An 11933-nucleotide genomic window follows, 5' to 3' on the forward strand; every position below is an offset into this window, starting at 1 on the left:
AGGAGAATCAGCAGTCAGAATTTGTTGCACATCTTTCACTGGTTTTTTCATTCTCCGCAGTGGAAAAGAGCAATCATGAAAAAACGAGTAACCTTAAAGCCTCCAATTTGTGGCCTTTGAAAGGAGGTTTCTAAGTCCATGGGAAAGTAGTTTGAAGGTATGCCCCACCGTAGTAAGGCCTAGTGAATAAACCTCAATTGTATTTTGCCTGCTCATATTTTTCTATGCATATGCATCATATAGTAGTCGGTACTAAAAATCTCATTGGGGAGGGGGGTAGAAATCTTGGGATTTGTAATTTTTTTTTTGAGGCTGGCTTCTTTTCTCACGTATCTTGTTAAGAACAAAGGTTGATGTGAACAGAAGATAGATGATAACTACTCAATCCACGGATAAAATAAACCGTGCTTTGCTATCACAATGGAGAATAACCCATTGGAAGTCATAGCTCAGCATCGAAACAACAGAAAGTCATGTGTGAGCTTTGGAAAAAGACAGAAACATCCTCGGGAACATAGTTAGAAAAACGTAAGGCGGGAGGGAGATGACAGGTACAAAATGTTAAATTTTAAATTGCAGCTTTATTTTATTTTGAGTGATGTAGTGAGGACAAAATTGTAATTTGTGCACGGGCATCTTGGTCATTTTGCCTAGCTTGCACACGTGTGAGCCACACGTGTGTTTGCTCCATCTTTTCTCACTACCTACCTATTTCAAATTCAAACCCTTACTTAGAATTCCAAATCCACCACTTCCCTAAGCATTAAAGACTCCACTTTCCCACATCCACACCCACTTACCTAAGCCATTCACTCTCTATTTCCATTGACTAAGCCGATTCTAATTAACTCATTTTGTTAGAGATTCTCCACTACCTAAACCTCCATTGAAGCTCTCTTGTGTGCAAGCTTTCCTCTTGAAGCTTTTTTTTTTTTTTATTGTTGTTTATCTTGTATTGTTGTTCCTTCTATCATATATTGAAGCACATCTCTTTTGGGCATTGTTCTTCTTCTACTTGGTTGTTCATCTTGGGCTAGTGCAAACTTTGGTTTTACTATTTGAGAAGAGGATTTTTCGAGTCTAAATAAAAAATAGTGAAAATGTCCAAAAATGATAACAGTAAAAAAATGGTGTGTGACAAAACGAGTTTAAAATGTGATGGGTGAAAAACAAAAAGAGTTTAAAATGTTGTTACCATGCTAATCAAACATGATAAAAACTTGTTTATGCACACTCAAAATTCAAAAAAACTTGTTTATGCTCCCCCAAAACAAAAATCGTTAACTTTTAGGGCCCGTTTGGATACCTTCCATTTTGTATTTGGATTTGGAATTGAGTTTTGAATACAAATTGAATAGATCCGGCAGCTCATGTAGAGGGAGACACAGAGGGAAGGGGGTACTTCCTAGTGGAGGGGAGAGGTTGAGGAGCAAAGAGGGTGAAGGAAACTCTCCAATGTGAGAAATCCAAATCAAAATCTTCTTGGCGTCCAAACAGGCCCAAAATGCTTTTGGAGTTACGGGTTGCTCCTCCACCCCTTCATGTATCATAACGATATCTGTTAAAGGGGGGAAAATATCCATCAGGGGATGATGTTCTTTAAGATGCTTAAGATGTCTTTAAGCTGTCGATTTTGCATATCCCAATCTTTTGAATGAGTTCTTCGTCTAGCGTCGGACCTAGACCCACTTGGTCACCCTGCGGTGGCCCATTAGATCAACAGTCCCACATATACCATGTGCACCTAGTCATGTCATCTTGCTAGTCAAATCCGATCCCTACACTTATCCTACATGTGAAAAAAGAAAAATCAAGCTAAAAAGAGAATAGACGCGATGGAAAATACCTAAATTTACGGCTGTCAATATCAATTCCCCTTTGCAAATTGGTTGATTTTAGTTATATCTTTTGTGGAGAAAACATAACATATTCCCTTTCTGCTAAGTTTGGCACGCGCCTCCTCTCCTTTAACAAAGTCATTCCTCTATTATTACTTATATCCTTCATAAAGATCGAGCCAGAATTAGGTCATACATATCTCATGAGAATATTAGATGCAAAAAACCAATCAGAGAATCAACTTTTAGGGAGCATCTATCCAAAGAAAATGTAGTGATTCTAGTGAAACTTTATTATCCTGTCTTTTCCCTTCTTTTTTTTTCTACTTACAACAGTCATCCATCACATGAAAAACACTCAAACAAACCCATCTACTAAAAGGCTTGAAAAGCAAAGCTCTATATTCCCATATGTCTATCTGATCATAATAAAATCCTTGTTGTCCTCCAGGTAGGTTTGGGTTGATTCAACAATATACTAAAAAAGACACAGGCACTCTCCTAATCTTAATAGGGTGATGATAAATTCGCATCCTCTGTAGGATAATTCGCACCCCTTTTAATGTGATTTGATGTCAAAAAGCATTAAAGTCTGCCGCAATTCATGTTATAAGGGGTGTGAATTGGGTGCGAATTTATCATCTCCCTTTTAATAATGGTGATTCTATTTTTATTTATTATTATTTTTTTTTTGAGAAATTACAGGGTGAAGTGAACGTGTCAATGTCATCTAAGTTATACATTTTGGTCCCCGTCCTAGACACATCTTGACCCAAAAATTTTCTTCATAGGATGATCTTAAACCGTTCAATTTGTGGAGGTTTTCTTACCGCATTTAAAAAAAAAAAAAAAAAACTTTTTAAGCCGTCCATTTTACACCAAATCAAAGGATTAGGATTAATTACCCTATGGAGATGAATATATCCTATGCACGAGCTGCCACCTTTCTACAAATCAGAAAATTGTTCAATAATGTGAATAGTGCCATTAACAAAATGAGGAACTGTAGATTTGATTTCAATTCAAATAATAAGACAAGGCCAATTAAGTTACAATGTCTCTCTAGGCAGGTATTTGGAGTCGAATTTTACTTTAATTGAACTTAACCGACAACATTTGATATGATATGAAATTTTCAACAGTGTAACCTCAGTGGACTTTCATTTAAAATCGGTGTTGGTCATTGGATCCACAAATCATAGGGTTCGGATCATCTTATGGAGAAGATTTGAGTCACAACCAGCTTAATAAACGAATTGTATAGATCACTCAGTAGTGTGAGCCTACAATTTTTTTGTTACAATTGCATCCATAGTCGTTTACGTGTAAAAACTATCAATACCTGACAAAATCCCACTAAAATCTTACAAATCTTGTCAAAATCAGTCTACCCTATGCTTGTGGCTGTGATGTTAACCTCATCACTGCACGAAAAAAATCTAATAATATCTATAAACTCTGATAGATATAATCAAGGTTTAAAATTTTGGTTTCGGTACCGGTTTCAGACCTTGAAATTTCGACCAAAATCTGATACAAAACCCAAATCCAATATTTTATTCAATATTAAATTTCGGCCGAAATTTCGGTGAAATATTAAATTAATATTAAAAAAAAAACAGATTTTTTAGGTCAAATTTCAACCGAAATTTCGACTGAAATAAATGACCGTTTCGGTTTTGGGTGATTTCGGTGTTGGTCTCCACCCCAATTTTGGATTTAAGTGGAAATTTAAAACCATGATACAACTATGAGCACCTTCTGTCGGTTCTAGTACCCGGTTTTAAGGTAAAAGTTAAACCCGAATTCCCAAAAATTTGACCAGTGAGTTGCACAAGTAGATGTGACCACGCATGGGAATAGCATACTGTCCAATTGAAATCAAAGAGCATAGGGTTCATAGAATAAAATAAATTCAACTAATCACCGGCAAAATGACGTCCTTACCCGAAATAATTTCAAAAGAGCCACTACACTAATCATCACCCCATTTTTTTAATAGGATTTTTTTTTTGTACTTCTTTATCTTAAGCAATGGAGTGTAATTATACGGTGAATCGATAGTCACCGTTGATCTGAACGATACTGTCTAAGGTGGAGACTAGTTGTTCTAATTATCATTTGTTATTAGCAATCAGTGGCGCAATTGTTATTTGGAAATTAGACATAAGGGAGCCAAATAAAAGGCATAATATCAGAGGGGTCAAGGGTTTGTTGGAAATGACAGAAGGGGGTCAAAATTTGGATTTCGAAATTTTGAATGACGAGAATGCCCCTCTGGCAGAAACAGTGAAATGACTTAGAAAAAATAAAATAAAAAACATTTACGTTTTCCCTCCTCTCTCTTTCCTCTTCTCTCCTCTCGTCTCTGTTAAATTTATTTCGTCCTCTCCTCCCTCTTGCGATCTCTACGGCAATCACTCTGGCGATCTCGACGGCGATCTCGACCAAGGTGAAGTACGTATCAAACCTCGCATTTGAAGGAAACCCTACCTGGTACGTCGTTTCCTTCCCTTCCTTTATTCAATCTCATTTTTATTTATTTTTGAAGAGGAAAATCAGGTTGAGAGAGATGCAAAAGGGGGGGGGGAATCCTTTTTCATGCTATATGTTTTTGATTTTTTTCAGTTCATATACATGTCAGTTACTGCATTTCCTCCTACAGAGTAAAATAGTTGTAAATGCTTTTAAATGTTGTTTGTTGCTGCTAGGGTTTTATGTTTTACATTAATTTGTGAAATGGAGAAACGTTCTGCTGTTTATTTATTGTAGGGTTTTATTTTGTACATTAATTTGTGAAATGGAGAGATGGGATTTCATTTCATACATGCGTATCCACCTACAGAGTAAAATAGAGTTGCATGCTACGGTATTTGTTGATGCTAGGGTTTAATTTTTGACGTTAATTTGTGGAATGGAGAAATGCGATTTTGTTTCATTTACATATGTTAATGCTAGGCTTTTTAATTTTACAATTTGTGGAGTGGAGAAATGGGATTTCAAAATCACCTTCTTGAAAACCATGTAGAGCTCCCCTATATTGGCCTTGAAAACCCTCTTTTGGTACTAGTAGCTGGAAACCCTTTTCTGTGAACTTGGGGACCATGTTAGGCAGTTTATGGCCCCTCTATGGCGACTTCTTCTAGGTACTAATAACCCCTTTTTTGTAACTGAAAACCCATGACTTTCAACTTCAGGACTTTCTTCTGGATTTGATGGACCCTCCAAGGGTACTTCTTCTTCCCCATTTGAGTGCCCATAATCACTTCTCTAATACCATGCATAGCTCCCCTCGGTTGCCCTTGAGAAGCCCCCCTTAGGTACTAATAACCCATTCTTTGTAGCTGAAAACCCATGCCTTTCACCTTGAGGACCTTCTTCTGGATTTGATGGACCCTCTGAGGGTACTTCTCCTACCCCATTTGAGTGCCCATAATCCCTTCTCTAATACCATCCATAGGTCCCCTCTATTGCCCTTGAGAAGCCCCCCTTACGTACTAATAACCTCTTTTTTGTAGCTGAAAACCCATGACTTTCATGGACCCTCCAAGGGTACTTCTTCTACCCCATTTGAGGGCCCATAATCCCTTCTCTAATACCATGCATAGCTCCCCTCGGTTGCCCTTGAGAAGCTCCCCTTAGGTACTAATAACCCCATCTTTGTAGTTGAAAACCCATGACTTTGAACTTCAGGACCATCTTCTGGATTTGATGGACCCTCCAAGAGTACTTCTTCTACCCCATTTGAGGGCGCATAATCCCTTCTCTAATACCATCCATAGGTCCCCTCTATTGCCCTTGAGAAGCCCCCCTTAGGTACTAATAACCCCTTCTTTGTAGCTGAAAACCCATGCCTTTGAACTTCAGGACCTTCTTCTGGATTTGATGGACCCTCCGAGGGTACTTCTTCTACCCCATTTGAGGGCCCATAATCCCTTCTCTAATACCATGCATAGCTCCCCTCTATTGCCCTTGAGAAGCCCCCCTTACGTACTAATAACCCATTTTTTGTAGCTGAAAACCCATGACTTTCAACTTCAGGACTATCTTCTGGATTTGATGGACCCTCCAAGGGTACTTCTTCTACCCCATTTGAGTGCCCATAATCCCTTCTCTAATACCATGCATAGCTCCCCTCGGTTGCCCTTGAGAAGCCCCCCTTAGGTACTAATAACCCCTTCTTTGTAACTGAAAACCCATGCCTTTCAACTTGAGCACCATCTTTGGATTTGCTGCACCCTCCAAGGGTACTTCTCGTACCCCATTTGAGGGCCCATAATCCCTTCTCTAATACCATTCATAGGTCCCCTCTGTTGCCGTTGAGAAGCCCCCCTTAGGTACTAATAACCCCTTCTTTGTAGCTGAAAACCCATGCCTTTCAACTTGAGCACCATCTTTGGATTTGCTGCACCCTCCAAGGGTACTTCTCCTACCCCATTTGAGTGCCCATAATCCCTTCTCTAATACCATCCATAGGTCCCCTTTGTTGGCCTTGAGAAGCCCCCCTTAGGTACTAATAACCCCTTCTTTGTAGCTGAAAACCCATGCCTTTCACCTTGAGGACCTTCTTCTGGATTTGATGGACCCTCCGAGGGTACTTCTCCTACCCCATTTGAGGGCCCATAATCCCTTCTCTAATACCATCCATAGGTCCCCTCTATTGCCCTTCAGAAGCCCCCCTTAGGTACTAATAACCCCTTCTTTGTAGCTGAAAACCCATGCCTTTGAACTTCAGGACCTTCTTCTGGATTTGATGGACCCTCCGAGGGTACTTCTTCTACCCCATTTGAGGGCCCATAATCCCTTCTCTAATACCATCCATAGGTCCCCTCTATTTGCCTTGAGAAGCCCCCCTTAGGTACTAATAACCCCTTCTTTGTAGCTGAAAACCCATGCCTTTGAACTTCAGGACCTTCTTCTGGATTTGATGGATCTTCCGAGGGTACTTCTTCTATCCCATTTGAGGGCCCATAATCCCTTCTCTAATACCATGCATAGTGTAGACACCCCCATTTTGCTCTGCTTTGATCAACAAAGAAATTAGGGTTTCGCTGTCAATTTTTCAGTATTTTCCATTCCCGTGTTCGTCCCTTACGCTTTCTCAAATCTTTCTGGTCATTCCTGCAATGTTCTGATTTTTTTTTTCCGTTGAGTATTGAGAAGGGTTATTCATGAGAATCCGAGCAAAAGAGAATGTGGGACCCGCTGGTGTGGGACCCGTTTGTGTGGGACCCGCTGGTGTGGGACCTGCTAGTGTGGGACCTGCTAGTGTGGGACCCGTTTGTGTGGGACCCGCTGATGTGGGACCCGTTTGTGTGGGACCCGCTGATGTGGGACCCGCTTGTGTAGGGCCCGCTGATGTGGGGCCCGCTTGTGCGGAACCCACAAAGTGGGACTCACCATTAGCATGACTTAACTTTCTCTACCATTTCCACTAACTTCATTTTTCCCTTTAAAATAATACCATTATCTCCATTACCATTATATATTCCATTATCCCCACCACCATTATCTCCATTACCATTATATATTCCATTATCCCCACCACCATTCCCACCATTACCATTATATATTCCATTATCCCCACCACCATTCCCACCATTACCATTATATATTCCATTATTCCCACCACCATTCCCACCATTACCATTATATATTCCATTATTCTCCACCACACCCACCATTCTCATTTTTTATTTCCACCTCTCCACTAAGTTTTTCACTATATAAAGAGAGGTGATGAGAGGAAGAAAGGAGGAGAAAAACAACACATTGTTTTTGGATAGTTTTCTCTTTCTCTCCCTCAATATCTCCCTCCCTCAATATCTCTCACTCTCTCACTCTCACACTATCATTATCTACTTTCTCTCCTTATTTGTTTCTCCCCATCTCTCTCCCTTGTTCCATATAAAAAAAAATATAAAAGAAAATAAAACAAAGAAAAAGAGAAAGAAAGCGGAAGCGGATCAAGCGGCGGTGCGATTTTCGAATTTTTCGGCTCTCGGATTCGACGAGGATTTCGATCACAGGTAGGTACTTAATTTTTAGATTTTTCTAGAATTATTTGGTATATTTGCATGATTTTTAGTATTTAATTGGATTTAGTTGAAAATTAAATATGTATGCTCAAAATCATGATCTCCATGAGTGTTTCGAAAATAAAATATATACTAAATGAATTCCAAAATTAATGAAATTTCGTGGGAAACTAATATGATACCAGTACATTCTACCATGAAATTTTGAGAATTTGTAGAATTTGTTTGGTATATTATTTTATGCTTTCTTTGAAATTTATCAGCTTTTGAAGGAATTGTTACTGACATCAGATCACAACTAAAATTCTTAAAATTTTTACAGTAGTCTTCAATCTCACATTTCTAGTTACTGTAAAAGTTTCAAGTGATTTGGATCTGTTTTCATATGGGATGTAGGGTTAATTCATAATCTGGTCTGAAAATTAAAAAATCTGAAACTGATAGTAAATGGTTTCCAAAATTCATGAATATTTCTCAGTATGTTATTTTTACTTATATCTTATTACTGTAGAAATTTCATTTGAATTTAGATTCATATTTCTAGTGGTTTCTGTGTTATTTGTGCAATCTGGTCAATCAATTGTTAAATCGAAATTAAATATGAGCTTAATGTAAAAATCTGTAAAACTCTTCCCGTAAGCTACATTTCATCATATCTTGCTGCTGTAGAAATTTCAACTCATTTCGAATTTGTTTGCAATAATTTCACTTGTAAAATCACTCATATGCTTAAAATTGATAAAATCCATTGAAAATTCGAAATTAATTAAAAATCATTGTGAAAATTTCCAAAGAACCTTAAATTTTGTCACATGTTCACTCCTTAATCCATTGAAACAGAAATTTTAGGATCTTTAGATTTTCCTGGAAAAATGGCCAGTGCATCCATAATCGTATCCCAATTGCAACCGATCTTTGACAATTTGAATACTTAAGCTATAGCATGTTGTTGGCTCCGAGGTTACTGTCCACGGAAATCCTGAGATATGCCAGGCAATAAGATGTTATAACCTAAGTATTAAATTGCGCAAGGAAAGAACGCACGATTCCCTTCCTTGGATGCTATTCTGGGCCGAAATTGGTGAACCCTAGAACCATTGGTAATCCTCAAGTGTCCATAAATCGAAAATCCATGAAATCTGAAATTAATTAACTTCAAGAATTTGAATTGATTTGTCTCGAGTCTTTCGGAACCATTGGATTATGGTTTCCAATCTAAGAACCATTAGAGCCCAATTTAGGAACACTAGTGTTGTGTCGTGTCCTAAATTTTAGGGAGTCCTAGAGTTAGGAGTCCAGCCTCATCACGGACGCTTGCTATGTATAGCAACCGTACCATAGGTCTAGTTACACTAGTCACCCAATCTTTCCTTAAGACAAGCCTAGTAAACTAGGATGTAGGCAAACCTGCATTAGTCTAAGGGACAACTTGCATTCAGATAAGAATCATATAGCATCTTAGATGAAATCCTAAGATAATAAAATCCTCAACTTGAATTAAATAATTCCTCTTAAAACTGTTGAAACAGTCAAATCCGTCTAAGTCGGTGTCCTAGTTGAGTTAGGCATATGTAGCTTAGCTTAGGTGCACCGAACTACGTCGACTCTGATCCCAGTAAGGCTTGGGTACGTAGGCAGCTTGGATGTCTGATGGCATACCACCCGCGAGTCGGCACCACAAACAAATTGTGGTGTTTTGTATATTAATTTTCTTGTAAATACTTAATCAAATCAGTTAGGGTTTTCCATGAAATTAGAATTCTAGGAGAACTTTCACTTAGAATGAATCCAGACAAATTAATAAATCAAGATACACATCTAGGATTCACATTGAAATTAGATTCTAGGATGCATGTCACTTAGTTCGCACATTAACATAGAGTTGAATGAGCCATTTAAAATAAATTTAAAAGAGTTAGCTTTTGGAATCGAAGACCGATTATCGGACAAGAATGGTGCATGTGGTGGATAACTCCCCATACCTTCCATTCTCGTAACCAGGTAGCGAGTCTAGATTTCTGGTTAATTATGGGTCCTAGATCCCACATCTAGGTGGCGACTCTGTCAGTCTCTTTCGTGTGGAATTCGGATTGCCTTAGTGATCCCAAGTTCACAGGAAAGACGAATCAATAATAAAATGCACACGCCAATCGCGTGGGTACGAGAGACCAAGAGAGAGTGCATGGCGGCTCGCGCCCCACCCCTCTCGCGGGATCATGTCCCACAGTCTGGCGACTCTGCTGGGGACCACCTAACTTCATTACAATTCCAAAGGATAACTCATTTGAATCTATTTTAACTGGGTCATGAAAACTCTATCTCTTTTATGCTTGTTAGATTAGTTTGTATGCTTTATTTTCTCATCACATATACTCAAACTTAATCTAACAAAACCTGAAGGCATCATATATTGCGCGAACTTATTGCACACACTTACATCACTTTCATCTAAACCCCTGCATCTCACATGCACACACGTCCTATTTTAAGAACCCGGAGTGTTATCTAGCATGGTTGACTGGGATTTCATCACCTGGTGCCTCTGTGCTAGAGAAGCATTCCACCCTTAGCCTAGTACCTTTATGGTACGTAAACGGATCTCTTGTTCACGTACTGATACGCCGGACACTGGTACAGTATATCGAACAGGGATTCGCGCTAAGGGAACTCTTGGCCTTACCCCTAGATTAACCCACACATGCATGTAGTATACGAACACATGTGCATCACGTGTGTGAGCCTAGTTTAGGATATCCTACCTATTTGTGTCTAGATTAGGCCGTAGACCATCTTCTAATGGCTACGATCGGTCCTAGGTACACAAACAAAGTCATGAGTCGAGATCCTCTCTCCACTCCGCTAGATTAGGATTAGGGTTGATGCCTTCAGGTAACACTGATAAAATGTGCAAAGATTAAAAAACTTTCCCTTTGGGGTTAGGATTTAAATCCCATTCATTTCCAAAGATCTCATAGGATTAGTCATTCATGATCCATCCGTTGAAAGCAATCTTATGCTATCTCATCTCATCTCGATCGTACGATTTTTAATCTTATATTATCTGATTCGATCGAGTATCCATACTTCCTTTATATTGGTAGGAACTCATCCTAATCTCATGTTCATGTAATCCTGATTATCCCTGTATCCTTTCTCCTGGCTTACAGACACCATGTCTACTCGTACAATTCTTGATTGGATCCGTGGTACATTAAGAGAATCCCATATCTATGCCATAAGTGAGCAAGAGAAAAATCTCTTCGGTTACGTGGCCACCATCAAGCTCGATTGGGGATTACTCTATGCTGCATCAGAGTGTTGGGATCCCGATCATCATGTCTTCCGTTTTGGCAACCAAGAAATGTGTCCCACCTTTGAAGAATGGTGTGCCTTATTGGAATATCCTGTAGATGGCCCTCTGGTGAAGCCATCTTACGTGTCGGATTATCGTCCTTTGTTCCTTCGCTTGATGAATAATCCAGATGAATCCATGAACTCTTTCATCAAAGACCAGGAAGTGTCCATGCAACAACTGATTGACATTTACCCTCCTGTTGGGCATATTGGTGCTGTTGATATTCAAAAAGCCCGAGGTCGCGCTCTGAGATTCTGCTCCTTTGCTAGGTTCCTCACTGTCCAGCCTTCTCGCTGTGCGTCAGCTGTTCTCTTGGACCTCGTTGATCAGATGGATCGTGGCGCCAATCCAATTCCTACTATGCTTGCAGAAACCTTCAATGGATTGGATGAGATGGCTCGTCTTCGTGCCAGCTCAGGTCCAGGCTCTTATGTTCGATCTTTTGTTGGGTCCTTCTCAGGATGTCCTGCATTACTTCACGTGTGGTTATGCCACAAGCTAAAAATTGCAGCTCCTGTGCATTTTGATCATACGTTATACACCTTCAGTGAATGGCGTCATGATGTTTCTTTCAATCATAAAGGCGATTGGGCTGAGTGGTTGAGTTCTCGCCATGAAGATCAGATTTATTGGCAAATCCCTGGAATCCAAGAAGCTGTCTTCAATACTGGAGAAGCTAACTACGTTCGCCTTCTTGGCCTC

This window comes from Tasmannia lanceolata, unplaced genomic scaffold, assembly GCF_043159265.1.
Source record: "Tasmannia lanceolata isolate RefF3 unplaced genomic scaffold, GAP_Taslan_0.1 ptg000005l, whole genome shotgun sequence".
NCBI classification, from domain to species: domain Eukaryota; kingdom Viridiplantae; phylum Streptophyta; class Magnoliopsida; order Canellales; family Winteraceae; genus Tasmannia; species Tasmannia lanceolata.